The 21,586-nt window shown below is 44.1% G+C and overlaps 1 protein-coding gene across 1 annotated transcript in view; it reads left to right on the forward strand.

The window, feature by feature from the left end:
• The first annotated feature begins 3,134 nt into the window (after nt 1-3,134).
• LOC123760246 (methylenetetrahydrofolate reductase (NADPH)) overlaps nt 3,135-21,586 on the forward strand; it is a 51,677-nt gene continuing 33,225 nt past the window's right edge. The window contains exon 1 of the mRNA XM_045745740.2: nt 3,135-3,227. The gene's annotated coding sequence lies outside the window, so the exon portion shown is untranslated. The remainder of the gene's footprint in view (nt 3,228-21,586) is intronic.

Genomic DNA, 21,586 nt, shown 5'->3' on the forward strand with positions numbered 1-21,586 from the left:
GTTAGGTAGCCGAAAAAGTTAGGTTAGGTTAGGTTAGGTAGGTTAGGTAGTCGAAAAACAATTAATTCATGAAAACTTGGCTTATTAGGCAAATTAGGCCTTGCATAGTAGGCATAGAAGTGCGTTCTGGCTACTAGGTACGACATATATATATATATATATATATATATATATATATATATATATATATATACATATACATATATATATATATGCATATATGCTCGTATAGATAAGACCATTTGGGTAGCTGAAGTGTTGACAGAGTTATGATTTGATGCTCTGTCCATTAAAACTAATTACAAGACAAAGCTCGTTCAATCTATTCGTTTATTATAAACCCGATATATATTATTATATATAAATATCAACCCATCCTCCTGTTTAGACAGTACCTATTGTGACGGTCGTCAATAGTCACACATTAGTACGTTCTTAGCTTTTAGATAGTAGTATACTGAATAATATCTAGCCAAACACAATATACTTAGCCCTTGCCAATATGGCTTCAGACCCAAAAAAAGCACTAACGATGCACTTATTAGTATGCTTAACTCGATTCATACAGCTCTTGATAAAAATGAGTTCCCTGTTGGGTTATTTGTGGACCTGCGTAAAGCTTTTGATACTGTCAACCACCAAAACCTTCTTCATAAATTACATCATTATGGAGTCAGAGGACACTCCCTACAATACCTCAAATCCTACCTTACTGACAGGCTCCAATATGTTTCTGTGAATAATACAATTTCTCCCACCCTACCCATCAACATTGGTGTTCCTCAGGGCAGCATACTTGGCCCTCTCCTCTTTCTCATCTACATTAATGACCTTCCAAATGCCTCCCAACACCTCAAACCAATTCTATTTGCTGACGACACAACTTTCATTTTCTCCAGTCCTGACCCCCTTGCTCTAAATGCCACAGTAAATACTGAGCTAAATAAAGTCCATCTTTGGCTAACTGCCAACAAACTCACCCTTAACATTGACAAAACTTTCTATATTCTGTTTGGCAATAAATCCTCTAATCAAATAAATCTCAAAATAAACAATACCCAAATTTGTAACAAATTAGATGGCAAATTCCTTGGCATTCTCATTGACCACAAGCTGAGTTTCCAGGGACACATTCTAAATATATCAAAAAAAGTTTCAAAAACTGTGGGCATTCTTTCTAAGATCAGATATTATGTACCACGCCCTGCCCTGGTGACTCTCTATTACTCCCTTATCTATCCATATCTCAACTATGGTATTTGTGCTTGGGGCTCTACTACCCAAAATCACTTACGTCCTCTAATTACTCAACACAAAGCTGCTATTAGGACAATATCCAACTCTGGCCCCAGACATCACTCGGTACCCCTACTCAAATCTCTGAATATGTTAGATATTAAGTCACTGCACATTCTCTCATGTGTATTATACATATATAAAACGCTAAACTATAATGCCAATCCTGATCTCAAAAGCTTCATAGAAGGATGTAACAGAACCCATGAGCACCACACCAGAAATAAATACAGTTTTGATATTCCTAGAGTACGACTTAATCAAACTAGAAATGCTCTACAAATGAAGGGGCCCAGAATGTGGAATGACCTTCCCAACCATGTTAAAGACTGTACCTCTCTCAACCAGTTTAAGTTAAAAACGAAGCTATACCTAATAAATTCCCTGTAACCTACCTTACCCTTCTATTGTCAACCAATGTCTGTTTTTCTTTAAAGAGCGCTGTTTGTCGACATAATTGTATTTGTGCTGCTTTTTCAGCTATGTTTTCATTTCTTGTTTTCATTCTACTCATTATGCTCAATTAGTATTAAGCTTGTCATTTAAGTTTATCATGCCCGAAACGCTTTGCGTAATAGTGGCTTTAGGCATTGTATGTACTAGCTATACCTATAAGTCAACCAATCTTTGTAAAAATTTATTGTATGTATGTACCTTACCTAAATAAAAAATTATAATTATTATTATTATTATAATAAGGAATTATTTAAAAAACAAGCTTACATAATCCTAAGCCTAGTATAGCACACATATGTACTATATTAGGCCTTAAATAGCGTGTATTAGGCCTAGGAAGGTTAGGTTAGTTTAGTTAAAGCAACACATGGAAAATATAATTTTCCGGTTTGTCCAACTCAATAGTTTCAGATTTCTACTTTCTAATTTCATTATAGGTGGGTATATATAATATGGTGCTCGTCGTTACTGTAAGTACTGACACAACAGGAGGATGGGCTTGGGGGCGGGGGGGGGGGGGTAGAAATAGCCTAAGCTAACTCTATTCCTTTTACTATTTACGGGCTCTTGATGCCCGTGCCACCTCTTGGGTGGCTTAATCCTTATCAGTCAATTGATTTATCTTTTTGATATGTATTTTTTCTTGTCTCAATAAACATACTTGAACTTGAGGATGGGCTGATCATGTACCATACATAGTGATACATGAAGGCTTGCACGTGTTGATAGATAGACATATGTCAAATTGTATTCAGGAACTGAAGTCATTACTTTTTTTTTAAACTAAGCCATTTACATTTTGTGGTGAAGTAGTTACAGGTTTTATTTGCCTTGTTAAAAGGCAATGACAATGATAATTATTGTCTGTATGCAACACGCGTTGAGCCCGCTAAGATGCATCTCAACCATAACACTCGCTAGAACGCACTGGTATTGATCTTTTACTCAGCTGATGCTCTTTATGGACATATAAAACAAATTGTATAATCTATATATATACATGATTACGTTTTAAATTTATATTGAATAAATTCGTATCCTCGAGATCACTTCATGCATTAAAATTAAGTCGGAAAATAGAGAATGAAAAGAAATATTTGAAATATTTAGAAAGACGATCAGCGTACGTATCTCTTGCTAAAGTGTTTTTCTTTGGCATAATTGTCTCGAATACTGACAAAGTCAACGATATTAAAATTATTTAGTTCAGGATACAAAAAATTTATTATATATACACCTATAGTGAACAATGATACATGAATGCATTAAGTATCTTTCCTATTACAAGAGGAAAAATATAAACAAATAATTGACTTGTCTGGAGACATCGTGCAACTGTGGTTGAGGCAGTGAGTAAAACGGGCGCGCGGCACTCGACCGGCCTCATTCCGTCGCGATCTGTCCCAGAGGCAGGTGAGTGGCTCTCCCCCGCACGGTGCTCCGGGAACAGCTTCAGACACCGCGCGCTTCTTCAGGTAAGTACTCGCTCGTCTGCACAAGGCCGCATGCCAACTGCTTATTTTGTGTGGGTTTATGTTTTGGTGGCTTTGCAAGACGGCTATTTTCATTTCAAACATTGTGTGTGATCTATTGTGTTAAATCAAATGTTTTAACAAGACAATAGCAAAGCTTATAATTGTAAACACACACTTATATAGGGTTACAGGAGACTAAACACAGTCGGCTCACACCCGAAAGGTCCCGGGTTCGATTCCCGCGCACGACGAAAATGTCTGGGCAAGTTTCCTTTCACCTGAGTTAGGAAACTATTGTGAGTTGCGTGAAGGTTGATACATGGCCTAATAGGCTTCCTGTCCCCAACATTAGGGAAGCATATTCTTGCGTAGCTTACCTATCAGTAAGGTAAACAGGAGATACATGAATTATATCTGCCCAACACTGCCTGATGCCCTCTATGATCCCTAGAGTATGTTTAAATTAAATATGTTTAAGTTTATAGATATAAATACGACGCTTATGCTACGTTGTTGAAGGTTTTTGAAGAGAACAAAATAATTGTCTTCCGTATACTTATATATAACTGTAATATTCATATTGGTGCTCTATTTTTGTTGAAATTAGAAGTGTTTATGTTGAAAATAAGTAGCGGAGTTAGTGTGGGTTGTGGCTATTTACACGCGGTGGCTGGCGCTCCTCTCCGCTCCTCTTGTACTCTTTGATGGCAACAGTATTGTTGGTGTGGTTGTATATTCAGCTACTTGGAACCAAAAGTTGCAAGTAGCACGGGCTATGGTGAGCCCGTAGTGGACTTACCTGGCACAGGAGCGGGGCAAGTAGCACGGGCTATGGTGAGCCCGTAGTGGACTTACCTGGCACAGGAGCGGGGCAAGTAGCACGGGCTATGGTGAGCCCGTAGTGGACTTACCTGGCACAGGAGCGGTGCAAGTAGCACGGGCTATGGTGAGCCCGTAGTGGACTTACCTGGCACAGGAGCGGGGCAAGTAGCACGGACTATGGTGATCCCGTAGTGGACTTACCTGGCACAGGAGCGGGGCAAGTAGCACGGGCTATGGTGAGCCCGTAGTGGACTTACCTGGCACAGGAGCGGGGCAAGTAGCACGGGCTATGGTGAGCCCGTAGTGGACTTACCCGGCACAGGAGCGGGGCAAGTAGCACGGGCTATGGTGAGCCCGTAGAGGACTTACCTGGCACAGGAGCGGGGCAAGTAGCACGGACTATGGTGAGCCCGTAGTGGACTTACCTGGCACAGGAGCGGGGCAAGTAGCACGGGCTATGGTGAGCCCGTAGTGGACTTACCCGGCACAGGAGCGGGGCAAGTAGCACGGGCTATGGTGAGCCCGTAGTGGACTTACCCGGCACAGGAGCGGGGCAAGTAGCACGGGCTATGGTGAGCCCGTAGTGGACTTACCTGGCACAGGAGCGGGGCAAGTAGCACGGGCTATGGTGAGCCCGTAGTGGACTTACCTGGCACAGGAGCGGGGCAAGTAGCACGGGCTATGGTGAGCCCGTAGTGGACTTACCTGGCACAGGAGCGGGGCAAGTAGCACGGGCTATGGTGAGCCCGTAGTGGACTTACCTGGCACAGGAGCGGGGTTATAGCTTGCAGCATCTGCGGACTTGCAAACCTATACATCATTTCTCACCCTTTGGCGCCTTTCTATACATTTATTAGAAAGATTATGATCATCGAAACTTCCCAGTCAATTATTATTATTGTTACAAACAGCCTCCTGGTGCCTCGGAGCTCATCAACTGTTTAATAAATGTAAACAAAGCCGCCAAAGATTGAGAACAGATGTACAGTTTAGTTAAAAGCTGCGGAAATGATGCATGAATCCGGTTCCTGTCTGTGCTTGCAGCGGCTGGGGAGCTGTTCTTCTGTACGTTTCATTATTCTGAGGTGTTTATGTTCTTACTATGCTTGTGGGAGATGTTTACTCTTGTTCGTGCTTGGTGAATCTGCACCAAGATCTGAATCCCCATCCGCGCACCTTGAAAGACACTTATCCCAATATGCCAGTGACTGGTACTACATTAATATATATGCACTGCCTACTTAGTGCTTAACTTCAGCTTCCAGCTCCGGGCCTCAGGCTAAAATTTAATGGGAAACAAATGTTAACATGGAGCCTTGTGACAATGTCTCCCTTAGACATATCGGAAAATATAGGAAGTGAGGACTTCTCGGTTCGTTCCAGGGGGCCAGATTCACGAAGAAGTTACGCAAACACTTACGAACCTGTACATCTTTTCTCAATCTTTGGCGGCTTTGTTTACAATTATTAAACAGTTAATGAGCTCCGAAGCACCAGGAGGCTGTTTACAACAATAACAACAGTTGATTGGCAAGTTTTCATGATTGTAAACTGTTTAATAAATGTAACCAAAGCCGTCAAAGATTGAGGAAAGATGTACACGTTCGTAAGTGCTTGCGTAACTGCTTCGTGAATCTGGCCCCAGAGCATTATCAAGTCGTGTCAAGAACGGTTGAGAAAGTCAGTGTAGAAGAGTGAGGCGAGAAGGTTGAGTATGGGGCTAATATTCAACTCACTTGACATTGTGCATCTATATCTGCCACCAAGATAATGTTATTAAAACAAGACTAAACCAGTGCGCTAAAACAGAAGCGGAAAAGAAACGGGAGAAAAGGAAGAAACCCCACCTCCATTTAAAACTTTGATTTAAATATCACAGCAACAAGCAGGGGTCTTAACAGCTGAGTGGACAGCGCTCGGGATTCGTAGTCCTGAGGTTTCGGGTTCGATCCCCGGTGGAGGCAGAAATAAATGGGAAGAGTTTTTTTCACCCTGATGCACCTGTTCACTTAGCAGTAAATAGGTACCTGAGAGTTAGCCGGCTGCTTCCTGGGGGTGTAACAAAAAGGAAGCCTGGTCGAGGACCGGGCCGCGGGGACGCTAAGCCCCGAAATCATATCAAAATAATCTCAAGATAACAAGGTTATCGCGAATAACAGAACTCAATTACGGGCTCACTATTGCCCGTGCTACATGGACATTTAGTTCTGAGTAGCTAAATCTTAAATAACAACAATTAACTCATTGCGCACATCTCTACCATCAGGTGAGTACGACGGGATCACCATAGCCCGTGCTGCTTGCAACTTGTTGTTCCCAGTAGCTGATTCTAAAACAACGACATCAACAACTCATTAAACTAAAACACTTGCTCGTTGTGCTAGAGTAAACAAAGTTATCCTGTACTTCAAAAGTAGCGCATGCAGATGGGGACTGACCCAAGCCAGTGATCAAGTTGCTAGGCTACACACAACTATTTATACCAAGACTTTGACGCTTCCAGATATAAAACCACAATACTTATCATGCATAATACACTTCTCGACTCACGATCGGGGATCCCGGGCTCGACAGATATGGTTGTTCACTTTTTCTTTCACCTCATGCCTTCGTTCACCTAGCGGTAAATAGGAGTTAGTTAACGGTTTTGTTATGGATAGGCCTACCTCCCTGAGGTAGGCCTAGGGAGGTTGGGGAGGGGGGGGGGACCTCGATAAAAGCCTAAATACAAGCTCCTTGGCCTCGACAACGGGAGGGATTTCAGACGTCTGCACATTGCAATAATTGTTGCATTTATTTAATAATCATTATCAAGAGCGATCTGGTTCACGGCAATATCTATATTGTTAAGTGATACACTGTATCAGTAGAGTCATTTCCGTATAATAATAATAATAATAATAATAATAATACAGTAATAACAATAATACAGTAATAACAATAATACAGTAATAACAATAATAATAATTAGTAATGTTAATGTCTACTTCACAGATATAATAACATAGGATAAAGCCCCACACTTGTGTAATTGATGCTAGGAATTTACACCAAGTCTTTCACACTCTCCTGAGTGATTTATCACACACTCAGACCTTGACAAAGCACTCAGGAGAGTGTGAAACACTTGGTGTAAATTTGTTTACATAAATTTCACAAATTCACAATTGTGGGTTTTTATGCTAAATAATAATAATAATTATTATTATTATTATTATTATTATTATTATTATTATTATTATTATTATTTATAAGATATACCAAAGAATCATGTTACATATAGGAATTACTTACAGATGTAGTATTTGTATATTATATAAAGGCACCAATTAATACTAGGCTTTTAAAAGCCAAATTATAAAAAGGCATGTATGAGGCTATATACTCTCAAGAAAAGGCATGTATGAGACTATATACTCTCAAAAAGGCATGTATGAGGCTATATACTCTCAAAAAGGCATGTATGAGGCTATATACTCTCAAAAGGGGAGATAAGACTGCTTGACACTCAACAGAGCTGTAACCTTGTGGAGCACACACACACACACACACACACACACACACACACACACACACACACACACACACACACACACACACACACACACACACACACACACACACACACACACACGCGCGCGCGCGCGCGCGCGAGCAATACCTCGTGTGTCAACACAACCACAACACACACACACACACACAACACAACCGGAGCGAGAGAGATGTATAGTGTTGTTGTTATAGATTCAGCTACTGGGAACAAAATGTTCCAAGTAGCACGGGCTTTGGTGAGCCCGAAGTGGACTTACGTGGCACAGGAGCGGGGCTGTAACGTCCGTGACCGATATATAGTGATAACCGGCTCCATATATACCCGCCATGACTGGTAGTGAGAGAGAGAGGGGGAGGGTTGTGTGGTGTATGGCAACACTGGCCCGTGATGCCAGCCGTGTGACGTCACACCACAACATGCTCACGTGAACATAGTACTCGCACACGTGGACGCTATGTGGCCATATGTATCTTTTGGCGCGCCTCATCCCGCGCGTTATTTAAACATACTCATATTTTTATCCTGATATTCATCTGTTTATTCATCTGTGTTTGTCTGTCCATCCATCTGTCCGTTTGTATACGTTTACTTATTCATCTGTATCCGTTTATGTATTCATCTATCTCTCCATCTACTCATCTATTTATTTATCCACCTATTACGCCCCCTACCCTCGTCTCCCCCCCCCCTCTCCCCTCTCGCCCTCCCTTTCCCTCCAGCCTTTCCCTTCGTCCTCCCTCACACATGAACCTCCCCCTTCCCTCCCACTCGTCCTCCCTCACACATGAACCTCCCCCTTCCCTCCCACTCGTCCTCCCTCACACATGAACCTCCCCCTTCCCTCCCACTCGTCCTCCCTCACACATGAACCTCCCCCTTCCCTCCCACTCGTCCTCCCTCACACATGAACCTCCCCTTCCCTCCCACTCGTCCTCCCTCACACATGAACCTCCCCCTTCCCTCCCACTCGTCCTCCCTCACACATGAACCTCCCCCTTCCCTCCCACTCGTCCTCCCTCACACATGAACCTCCCCCTTCCCTCCCACTCGTCCTCCCTCACACATGAACCTCCCCCTTCCCTCCCACTCGTCCTCCCTTACTGTTGTGTTGTGGGGTTGTGTGGGTGGTGTTGTGTTGTGGGGTTGTGTGGGTGTTGTGTTGTGGGGTTGTGTGGGTGGTGTTGTGTTGTGGGGTTGTGTGGGTGTTGTGTTGTGTGGGTGGTGTTGTGTTGTGGGGTTGTGTGGGTGGTGTTGTGTTGTGGGGTTGTGTGGGTGTTGTGTTGTGTGGGTGGTGTTGTGTTGTGGGGTTGTGTGGGTGGTGTTGTGTTGTGGGGTTGTGTGGGTGGTGTTCTGTTGTGGGGTTGTGTGGGTGGTGTTGTGTTGTGGGGTTGTGTTGTGGGGTTGTGTGGGTGTTGTGTTGTGTTGTGGGGTTGTGTGGGTGGTGTTGTGTTGTGGGGTTGTGTGGGTGGTGTTGTGTTGTGGGGTTGTGTGGGTGTTGTGTTGTGTTGTGGGGTTGTGTGGGTGGTGTTGTGTTGTGGGGTTGTGTGGGTGGTGTTGTGTTGTGGGGTTGTGTGGGTGGTGTTCTGTTGTGGGGTTGTGTGGGTGGTGTTGTGTTGTGGGGTTGTGTTGTGGGGTTGTGTGGGTGTTGTGTTGTGTTGTGGGGTTGTGTGGGTGGTGTTGTGTTGTGGGGTTGTGTGGGTGTTGTGTTGTGTTGTGGGTTGTGTGGTGTTGTGTTGTGGGGTTGTGTGGGTGGTGTTGCGTTGTGGGGTTGTGTGGGTGGTGTTGTGTTGTGGGGTTGTGTGGGTGGTGTTCTGTTGTGGGGTTGTGTGGGTGGTGTTCTGTTGTGGGGTTGTGTGGGTATTGTGTTGTGGGGTTGTGTGGGTGGTGTTGTGTTGTGGGGTTGTGTGGGTGTTGTGTTGTGGGGTTGTGTGGGTGTTGTGTTGTGGGGTTGTGTGGGTGTTGTGTTGTGGGGTTGTGTGGGTGGTGTTGTGTTGTGGGGTTGTGTGGGTGGTGTTGTGTTGTGGGGTTGTGTGGGTGTTGTGTTGTGGGGTTGTGTGGGTGTTGTGTTGTGGGGTTGTGTGGGTGTTGTGTTGTGGGGTTGTGTGGGTGGTGTTGTGTTGTGGGGTTGTGTGGGTGGTGTTCTGTTGTGGGGTTGTGTGGGTGGTGTTGTGTTGTGGGGTTGTGTGGGTGGTGTTCTGTTGTGGGGTTGTGTGGCTGTTGTGTTGTGGGGTTGTGTGGGTGTTGTGTTGTGGGGTTGTGTGGGTGTTGTTGTGTTGTGGGGTTGTGTGGGTGTTGTTGTGTTGTGGGGTTGTGTGGGTGTTGTGTTGTGGGGTTGTGTGGGTGTTGTTGTGTTGTGGGGTTGTGTGGGTGTTGTTGTGTTGTGGGGTTGTGTGGGTGGTGTTGTGTTGTGGGGTTGTGTGGGTGGTGTTCTGTTGTGGGGTTGTGTGGGTGGTGTTCTGTTGTGGGGTTGTGTGGGTGGTGTTCTGTTGTGGGGTTGTGTGGGTGGTGTTCTGTTGTGGGGTTGTGTGGGTGTTGTGTTGTGGGGTTGTGTGGGTGGTGTTGTGTTGTGGGGTTGTGTGGGTGTTGTGTTGTGGGGTTGTGTGGGTGGTGTTGTGTTGTGGGGTTGTGTGGGTGGTGTTGTGTTGTGGGGTTGTGTGGGTGGTGTTCTGTTGTGGGGTTGTGTGGGTGGTGTTGTGGGGTTGTGTGGGTGGTGTTGTGTTGTGGGGTTGTGTGGGTGGTGTTCTGTTGTGGGGTTGTGTGGGTGGTGTTCTGTTGTGGGGTTGTGTGGGTGGTGTTGTGTTGTGGGGTTGTGTGGGTGTTGTGTTGTGGGGTTGTGTGGGTGGTGTTGTGTTGTGGGGTTGTGTGGGTGGTGTTGTGTTGTGGGGTTGTGTGGGTGTTGTGTTGTGGGGTTGTGTGGGTGGTGTTGTGTTGTGGGGTTGTGTGGGTGGTGTTGTGTTGTGGGGTTGTGTGGGTGGTGTTCTGTTGTGGGGTTGTGTGGGTGGTGTTGTGTTGTGGGGTTGTGTGGGTGGTGTTCTGTTGTGGGGTTGTGTGGGTGGTGTTGTGTTGTGGGGTTGTGTGGGTGGTGTTGTGTTGTGGGGTTGTGTGGGTGGTGTTGTGTTGTGGGGTTGTGTGGGTGTTGTGTTGTGTTGTGGGGTTGTGTGGGTGTTGTGTTGTGGGGTTGTGTGGGTGGTGTTGTGTTGTGGGGTTGTGTGGGTGGTGTTGTGTTGTGGGGTTGTGTGGGTGTTGTGTTGTGGGGTTGTGTGGGTGGTGTTGTGTTGTGGGGTTGTGTGGGTGGTGTTGTGTTGTGGGGTTGTGTGGGTGGTGTTGTGTTGTGGGGTTGTGTGGGTGTTGTTCTGTTGTAGGGTTGTGTGGGTGTTGTTCTGTTGTGGGGTTGTGTGGGTGGTGTTGTGTTGTGGGGTTGTGTGGGTGTTGTGTTGTGGGGTTGTGTGGGTGGTGTTGTGTTGTGGGGTTGTGTGGGTGGTGTTGTGTTGTGGGGTTGTGTGGGTGGTGTTGTGTTGTGGGGTTGTGTGGGTGTTGTTCTGTTGTAGGGTTGTGTGGGTGTTGTTCTGTTGTGGGGTTGTGTGGGTGGTGTTGTGTTGTGGGGTTGTGTGGGTGTTGTGTTTGTGTTGTGGGGTTGTGTGGGTGTTGTGTTGTGGTGTTGTGTTGTGGGGTTGTGTGGGTGGTGTTGTGTTGTGGGGTTGTGTGGGTGTTGTGTTGTGGGGTTGTGTGGGTGGTGTTGTGTTGTGGGGTTGTGTGGGTGGTGTTCTGTTGTGGGGTTGTGTGGGTGGTGTTGTGTTGTGGGGTTGTGTGGGTGGTGTTGTGTTGTGGGGTTGTGTGGGTGTTGTGTTGTGTTGTGGGGTTGTGTGGGTGTTGTGTTGTGTTGTGGGGTTGTGTGGGTGTTGTGTTGTGTTGTGGGGTTGTGTGGGTGTTGTGTTGTGTTGTGGGGTTGTGTGGGTGGTGTTGTGTTGTGGGGTTGTGTGGGTGGTGTTGTGTTGTGGGGTTGTGTGGGTGGTGTTGTGTTGTGGGGTTGTGTGGGTGTTGTGTTGTGGGGTTGTGTGGGTGGTGTTGTGTTGTGGGGTTGTGTGGGTGGTGTTCTGTTGTGGGGTTGTGTGGGTGGTGTTGTGTTGTGGGGTTGTGTGGGTGGTGTTGTGTTGTGGGGTTGTGTGGGTGGTGTTGTGTTGTGGGGTTGTGTGGGTGTTGTGTTGTGGGGTTGTGTGGGTGGTGTTCTGTTGTGGGGTTGTGTGGGTGGTGTTGTGTTGTGGGGTTGTGTGGGTGTTGTGTTGTGTTGTGGGGTTGTGTGGGTGTTGTGTTGTGGGGTTGTGTGGGTGGTGTTGTGTTGTGGGGTTGTGTGGGTGGTGTTGTGTTGTGGGGTTGTGTGGGTGGTGTTGTGTTGTGGGGTTGTGTGGGTGGTGTTCTGTTGTGGGGTTGTGTGGGTGTTGTGTTGTAGGGTTGTGTGGGTGTTGTGTTGTAGTGTTGTTGATATATGGCGCAGGTTGGGGCGGAGGATGGTGGCAGTGTGGTCGCTTGAGTGTTTGGGTGGTGGTGGACGTGAGTGTGAATGAGTCTGGGTGGATATAGGTGGCACCTGCCTCGTGGCGGCCTTCTGCACTGGCCTGCTCTTGTTGTTCTTGTTGTTGTAGATTCAGCTACTCGGAACAAGTTCCAAGTAGCACGGGCTATGGTGAGCCCGTAGTGGACTTACCTATAATTGCCTTCATTCTTGCGTTCTTATATTTATGACCCCCCCTTCCTCCCTCTCTCCTTCCCTCACCTCCCCCATCTCTCTCCCTCCCTCTCCCACTGGCTTAGCTTTTCTTCCCTTTCATAAAATATAATATTAAGCATCAGTGAAATTACTGGACTTTACGTGTTTAAAGTTTTTTCATTAACACATTACATAATTTTTTCTTATGAAAAAGTCTTCGGTCGACTCCAATATTTCATACTTGACCACAATTGAATCCACGAGAATCTCATAGGGGGGGGGGGGGGTGGGGGGGGGTGGGGGGGGGGGTGAATGGTTAATGATATTTCTTAAATTATTTTGCTTAAGCCAATTCTGTTTAAAGATTTAAACCGATAGCCACTAACATATCACACATCATAAATGTCTTTGAGAGAGTGCTAAGAAGTAAGATCACAAAATACATGGAATCACAGCATCTCCATAATCCCGGACAACATGGTTTCAGAACAGGGCACTCCTGCCTGTCGCAGTTGCTGGACCACTATGATATGGCATTAGATGCTATGGAAGACAAACATAACGCGGATGTAATTTACACAGATTTCGCAAAAATCTTTGACAAATGTGACCATGGTGTTATTGCACATAAAATGTGTTCAAAAGGAATTACCGGGAAAATAGGCAGATGGATCTACAATTTCCTGACTAACAGAACCCAATGTGTAATAGTCAACAAAATAAAATCCAGCCCATCAACCGTGAAGAGCTCAGTCCCCCAGGGTACTGTGCTTGCTCCAGTACTTTTTCTCATCCTCATATCGGACATAGACACAATCTACAGCACTGTATCATCCTTTGCAGATGACACTGCATCATCATGAGAGTTGGCAACATAAAGGACACGGCGAACCTCCAGTCAGATGTAGATCAGGTCTTTCTATGGGCTACAGAAAATAATATGGTGTTTAACGAAGATAAGTTCCAGCTCATGCGCTATGGAAAAAATTAAAATATAAAAACGGAAACCACGTACAAAACTCAGGCAAATCATAACATAGAACGAAAAGGCAATGTAAAGGATCTGGGTGTACTCATGTCGGAAGACCTTACCTTTAAAGAACACAATAAAGTAGCCGTCACAACTGCAAGAAAAATGACAGGTTGGATAACAAGAACTTTTCACACTAGAGATGCTATACCGATGATGATACTTTTCAAAACGCTTGTGCTCTCTAGAGTGGAGTACTGCTGCACAATGACAGCCACTTTCAAAGCTGGAGAAATTGCTGACCTGGAGAGCGTGCAGAGATCCTTTACTGCTAGAATCCACTCAGTAAAACATCTAAACTATTGGGACCGACTAAAGTGCCAAATCTGTATTCTCTTGAGCGCAGGCGGGACAGATACATAATAATTTACACGTGGAAAATATTAGAGGGGCTGGTCCCAAACCTGCACACAGAAATAACATCACATGAGACCAGAAGACATGGCAGGATGTGCAGAAAACCCCCGTTGAAGAGCAGAGGTGCAACAGGTACTCTGAGAGAGAGAACTATCAACATCAGAGGTCCCAGACTGTTCAACACGCTTCCACTACACATAAGGGACATAACTGGCCGACCCCTCACAGTGTTCAAGAGAGAACTATCAACATCAGAGGCCCGAGACTGTTCAACACGCTTCCACTACACATAAGGGACATAACTGGCCGACCCCTCACAGTGTTCAAGAGAGAACTATCAACATCAGAGGCCCGAGACTGTTCAACACGCTTCCACTACACATAAGGGACATAACTGGCCGACCCCTCACAGTGTTCAAGAGAGAACTATCAACATCAGAGGCCCGAGACTGTTCAACACGCTTCCACTACACATAAGGGACATAACTGGCCGACCCCTCACAGTGTTCAAGAGAGAACTATCAACATCAGAGGCCCGAGACTGTTCAACACACTTCCTCTACACATAAGGGACATAACTGGCCGACCCCTCACAGTGTTGGGGATACAAGAATAATCCCATATGATTTTGTATTGGGTCTCAGTTACATGCTTTTATTATGCTGAACTTTGTTGCACATATCTGGTTAGTTTTGTTCATTTATTATGCACCCCATACCCATCTTGTGGGCGGTAGTGGAAAGGGTTACAGAGGCACATAATGGGCTCAGGGACTGAACCCCACAATTCATTTAGCTAAGCAAGTTACAATCTTGATGAGCTAGTTGCAAAATTTAATATAAGTCGTCACATCAACAATGGGTTCGAGATCGACCTCAAGTACAGGTTCTAAATTAAGCAACTGACATATGTGGAGAGCTAGTGTCAAAATTTATGTTTGTCCTGCACACCGCCTCCCATCCAGTGGGCAGCGGTGGATAGGTTACAATCACTTAGTTGTTACCTACAGTTAGCAAACTGGGGATATTTGGCTAAAATTTCTGGTAGCAGATCATTTTGAATGAAATATTGACACATCGCTGGAACATTGGTTATAGAATTGTCTCTAAATTCACGTATCTTTTCGCACTCCATCACATAGTGACGGAGGGTGTGCGAATAATTTTGTTGACACAGTTTACATTTGGTCAGGTCTACATCAGTAGATAATGAGAATTCCCAGAGATACTTGTAACCGAGTCTAAGCCGAGCAGTAGTAACATCTAGAAGTCTGCTGATTTTATTGGATGATCCATAGATGTGTGGCTCCTCTTGCATGATAGTATGATGATAGATGGAATTATTGGTGTCAATTTCACTTTGCCTCAGATCTACAAGATCTTGTTGAAGTTCTCGGTGTACTGCTGCTCTCAGATTAACCTTGGATTGTTGCACATATCTAATAGACATTTTAATGTGTTCAGTAATGCGGATTTGTAAAGCTCTGCAGTTAGTCCATATTAAAGCTTATTTTAATAATTTCCAGGAAACTTGCAGACACCAGCGCCCTCAGCCTTACTTCTTCCTGATAGACGTTGACTAGTTCATTACCTACTTGCTTGAAGTTTCCTATTTTGCTTAAGTTCTTAGTGTGTGTTGTGTGTTTGAGCTATAAAGAATGTCCAAGCTGGTCTTGGGAGCGCTCTCCTGCTGCCTATGGCGGTGTTACTCCGATTGAACTTTATCGTTTCCCGTAGTCGGGGACAGCTAGGAAGCCTGTTTGGTTATTGAGGTGCTCCTATATCAGGTACTGACATTTCCCAGGATGCAATCCACAACAGTTGCCTGACTCACTGTGCCTATTTAGGTGAACAAAGCCATCAGGCGAAAGGAAACATGCCCAACTGTTCCTGCCCTGTCCGGGAATTGAACCCGGGTCCCTGGGTTGCAAGCAGAGGACGTAGACCACTGTGCTACTGGACCTGTGTACATAAATAATATTATAATATTATTGGTGTTATTAGGATAGGGGCAGTCACAGCACTTATAATACTGTAGCTTTACCCTCGTCATCAAGAATGTAAACACTATCACAGAATAATATTACTATATATGGTACACATAATTAACCAATTTTCTTTAATAATAATTAAATAAAATTTGTTTAATCTGTCTGTCGTAAATTTTCGTTTCCTGTTCAGGTTATCTGTGGTTAAGTATATGCATAAATATGCTAATATATTAAAGTATATCTAAGAATCAACATCTATCCATCTACTTGCCTGTCTATTTATTTATCTACACATTTGATAGTGAACCGTCCATGGAAGAGATAAATTAAGATGTTACCGTCGAGGTCTCCCCTCAACTTTTCCGTTTTCTGTGGTCAATAACATGCAAAATAAGTTCTAAGTGATAGGCTACCTGCGAAAGTTAGTATACTACTGACAATCCTGAAAATTATTATAATTTTCCCTTTTACTAACTTCTAAGAGTCAGATAACTTGCATATTTGTATTACTTAAAATAAATTAAAATATTAAAAAAATCCTATCACTGGGGTCTGTATATCAAATGTCATCCATGTTGTCGGAGACCCGAAACTTGTACTTACACTTACCCGAATCTTGTACTTACACTTATCGAGGTTCCCCCCCCCCCTAGGATATCCTAGGATCCTAGATTTCCCTAGGATGCATCCCACAATAGTTGCCAAACTCCTAAGTATACCTATGTATACCCCCTCACCACAGGGGTGGTGAGTGTCTAAACTCAATGCGGTCGTAATCAGCTGTCTTCATAATTTACCAATAAAATATATAATATAATCTGGTGCCTGCTCTGTATCGAAGCGGGAGCGTCTTGGGGGTGGATTAGAACTGCTTATATGTAGCACTCGGTGTATACGAGTGTATACACTCGGTATACACTACACTGTAGCACTCGGTGTATACACCGAGTGCTACATTCTTGAAGGTTGTTGGAACTCCGAAGCGTCTGTACTGAAGTACTTAATCACTGTGGAAATTATACTGATCATTAATCGAGAGAGAGAAAAGATTAAGCCACCCAAAAGGTGGCTTGGGCATGAATAGCCCATAAGTGGTGGCCCTTTTGAGCCATTTCCAGTATCAATAGATGATACTGGAGATCTGTGGAGGTGCGACTGCACCCTGCGTGACGGGAGATGTCTCCCGTGGATCATTAATCGATTGATTGATTGATTGATTGATAAAGATTAAGCCACCCAAGAGGTGGCACGGGCATGAATAGCCCGTAAAAATTAATTACGTTATTAAATCATTAATCGCTTCTGGACTGCTTATATGATTGGACGACACCTCACCGTCCTCCAATAAGTTGGAAGGATAGAAGAAATATTACCTATAATTAGGGAAAAGATTATAGCTTCGTAATTAGTGATAATGAGTTTGGAGCGAGTAAATTGTTTACATAATTTACTCGCTACAAATCCTCATTATAGCTCCTACTGATTTTCTCATTGATACATCACGTTAATATAGTTTCATTGTGCAGGCGGGCCGCTGATGTTCTACTATGTTCTCTAATGTGCTTATGGCGCCATCATTTGTGTATTGAATATATTTTACACCACCTACCACATCTCTCACTCCAGTGTGGTGTAAGTTTATTGTGTAGACTTGGAGCCTCACCTTCCATGTGAGACTTGGAGCCTCACCTTCCATGTGAGACTTGGAGCCTCACCTTCCATGTGCATGGCGGACTTCCATGTTTTTCTTGTAACATTGATTTGTAACCTAATCTTTTAAAATGTTGTGCTGTAGTTCCTGGGCCACGTGCAAGGGTTACCGAGGACTTGAGGCCTGCTAGGGTGATAATCTTGGCGTGTGAGGAGGCTATCAATTGTCTGGAGATACGATATCACTGCTACGGTGAGCAACTATACTGGCCTTGCCCAGGTTGCGACCCACAACAGTTGTCTAGCTCCTGAGTAACTGTTTTACTATTAGGTGAACTGGTGCATCAGGCGAAAGGAAACGTGCCCGTCTGTTTCTGTTCTACTCGGGGATTGAACCCGGGTCCCCTTGGTTGTGAGCTGATGACGTAGACAACTGCGCTAAAGGATCCATAGATGAGTTCATATCACCTTTTTTTTTCACTTTCCTTCGATTTGTTTAAATTCAGAGCAGTGTTTGTATCAGTGTAGCGGCGGTGTTATCATGAGAGTAGGCTACGCCTGAACGGCTATATGTGGCTAGACACTGCTCGCCTCTTGTCTTGTTATCTCTCCTGTCTTTATTTCCCCTCTTTCTCTTCCGAGTCTTCGCCAGTAGACCTTCTGCTGTTGTCTTTATTCCTATTAACTCGTGTGGTATATGACCTAACCTAACGTCTCCTAGCAATCTTAGACCTCATACACGCTATCTTACACCTAATAATATAGTACAAATACATGTGCTATACTAGGCCTAGGAATATTTAAGTTCAGTTTTTAGCAATTATTAGTACAAAAATTATTATTATAATTATTAGTACAAAAAGTGTTTTACTGGCGGTCCATCACTACATATTGGTACGTCGACCAAATGGTTCCTATAAATACTTTCATGATGAAGAAAAGGAGTTGGAGTCAGAATCATTCACTGAAAGTTGCACAAGTGGGAACAGCAGTAAAAAACTAACCAAACCCTAGGAATAATCTGTCCGAAACGCTTTGCGTAATAGTGGCTTTAGGCATTGTATGTACTAGCTCTATCTATAAATCCATCAACTTTTGTATCTTACCTTGTATGTATGTACCTTACCTGAATAAAAAATGATTTATTATTATTATTAATCAAGCATACTTTTGACTTTAAGGAAAAGAAGGTATAGTTATTCAAGTGTATAAATCTCTGGTGCGTCCCCACTTTGATTATTGTATCCAGGCATGGAGACCTCACCTTCATAAAGATATGCTTCACTGGAAACACTTCAACACCGGGCAACAAAAGTCATTCCAGACCTAAGTCGACTCTCATACCGAGATAGGTGGTAACAATTTGGAAGATGTTGATCCAGACACTTTCTTCAAAAGGTCAGATGCAACACAAACAAGGAGCAACTGTTTCAATCTTAACAAGCCACAATGTAGGACAGAAAACAGATTTTTTTCACCCACAGGGTTATAAACCCATGGAACCGCCTACCCGCAGAAACCGTAAATATCAAAATTCTGTTGAACTTTAAAATCCAGCTTGAAAAATATCATCAGGATAAATGGAAGGCCCTTTGACAACCCGCCAGCTTCCTGTCCTCGTCGAGGCCACTAGAGAAATAGTGGCCCCTCAGGTAAATTCATTTCAGGAGGATGGGTTGGTATATACGTTAGGCTGGTATCGAGGTCCCCCAAGGTCGTACTACTGACCCTTCCCAGGATGCATAACTCTCAGGTACCTATTTACTGCTAGGTGAACAGAGGCATCATTAAGTAATAACAAATGTGCCCAATCTTTTGCGTCCCACCCCCGGGATACTCGAGTGCTAGTCGAGAACGAACACAACTATTACCGAGACCCTATACAACTTTACTACAAATATATACATGAAAGTACAATGGGGTGTGTCAGTACAGATTTTGGCGAATAAATGGTTATTCTTGCAAAACCACTAATATGCATAACATTCTGTGTATTACTAAATGAACCATTACTCATTAATGGCACAACTTCAACCTCAGACCATGCTCGAACCCTGAGCAGGGAGAGTCAATTGAGCCTGGATCTTCAGTCCGTCCTCCAAACAAAGACCCAAGAGTGATTCCATGCACCCGCCAAGCCCCCTGTTTATGAGAGAGAGAGAGAATTATCAGAAGAAAGCACCAAGCCATTACGACTTTATAGCACTTGGACAACCCGTCCTCGACTCAAGTCCATTACATCCAGCGGTCGCCCCCACAGACGCATTCATAAATTTTAACATGCTGTTCATTCAAAACGGGAATTTTCTCAAGTATAAATTAATATTATAATATATTAACATAATGTGTATATATAGGCATAGGATAGGTTAGGTTAGGTGTTTAGGTTCTGTTGGCGATTATTTGTATTTGTAGTACGTGGGTGAAGCATTTATAGCGTTGTGATTCGAACAAAATTCGTCAGTGAAGCACTTGTTCCGGATATGTTCGAACGTCAGCAGTTGTGAGTCGTGTGTAAACCGCTTTTCATTCATAAACAGGGGGTTTGGCGGGTGCATGGAATCACTTTTGGATCTTTGTTTGGAGGACGGGCTGACTTGGAAGGGGTTCTACCGTTTCTGAATGAAAAGCGGTGTACACACAACTCTAAACTGAGTTCGTTCGAACACTTCCGGAACAAGTGCTTCACTGACGAATTTTGTTCGAACCACAACGCTGTAAATGCTTCATCCACGTACTATAAGTACAAATAATCGCCAACAGAACCTAAACACCTCACCTAACCTATGCCTATATATAAGCACAACATGCTAATATATTATAATATTAATTTATATTTGAAAAAATTTCCGTTTTGAATGAACAGCGTGTAAAAATTTCTCAATGTGTCTGTGGGGTCGACCGCTGGATGTAATGGACTTGAGTCGAGGACGGGGGGATCTTTGATTGATGATTTATAAAGATTAAACCACCCAAGAGGTGGCACGGGCATAAATAGCCCGTAACTGGATCTTTAACTGTCGTGTATCCCAGTACCCGTCTAAATGAAAAAAAAAACTTCCGGCAACACCACCAGTACACTCTGGTGGTGAAACATATACATGGTTTGAGATAGCGTGCTCTGTCACTAAAGTATTAGTGTGACTTAAAGGCATTGTAGACTAGGGCAGGAGCACAATATTGTGTACTTAATGGCTTGGCAGTAAAAATAAAAGAATGGAAGAGTATGAGCCAAATCCGTCTGGCAACACCGCCGGCTCTCGCACTCATGTTTGTTTACACTCTCTGGCTGCGTCTGAATGTGGCGTTTTGGCCGCGGTTACGGCTCCGTAATACATGTTTTATACAAATAATCGCAATTACCAGTAGGCTTATTTCTATTATAGTTTTTCTCATATACAGTTAGGACAAATTTATTAAATATATCTACTGTTAATAACCATAATTGCAGTTGCGATGCCTTAGTAATGGTGAGGGTTATAGGAGACTGCACACAGCGTCATCTGCTGCTATTTAAATGGTTGATACAGGTACAGCTTGTTGTGTAGTCGTGTACTTTACTTGCCTGCTCCTCGCTTCTGCATCTCTGCATCGCTCTACACAACATTTGTCGACATGAGCAAATGATAAGAAGCCTGGGAAATCTTAGTTAATATTGCAAAGTGCAACAACACAGGAGAGACACGATATTAGGAACCATGCAGAGAATGTTACACTACGTGGCTGAAAAGAAATAACTGAACCCACACATAAAGAAAAATAAAGTCGTTTTGGCCCGTCTTGGACACTTATTAAGTTGTAACCGAGACATACGGAAGAAAGCTATTGCAAGATCTTATAATAAGAACTTTGTTCCTAAACCTCGTTCCTAAACTGAACCGTCGTCTGATTCTGGTTTTGGTGAATAAGACTGAGAAGCGAGACTCAACCAGAGGACGAGGCAAGCTATCCTCGGCTGTCTCCGTCTACCTCACGGCACCCAGAATGCTTTCTTTTACACTGACTGAATGCACGGTTGTCTGAGGATGCTTGAGTTTGCCTCTTCGATCTGGCTGCATAAGGACAATCATTTTGGCAATCTATTGGAGTCGGTTAACCCAACGGTCAGGGCAGCGGCCCCCCTCCGAGCATTCCAGGATAAGGTGTGTCGGTGGATCGGCCCGGCTTTGATTGGGGTGAGCCGGTAGCCAATAGAGCAGAGTACTCTCAGACCTGGTGAGAGGACTCTACTGCATGGCTGATGGTATTGGAC

This window comes from Procambarus clarkii, chromosome 39 (genome assembly GCF_040958095.1).
Source record: "Procambarus clarkii isolate CNS0578487 chromosome 39, FALCON_Pclarkii_2.0, whole genome shotgun sequence".
Lineage (NCBI taxonomy): Eukaryota > Metazoa > Arthropoda > Malacostraca > Decapoda > Cambaridae > Procambarus > Procambarus clarkii.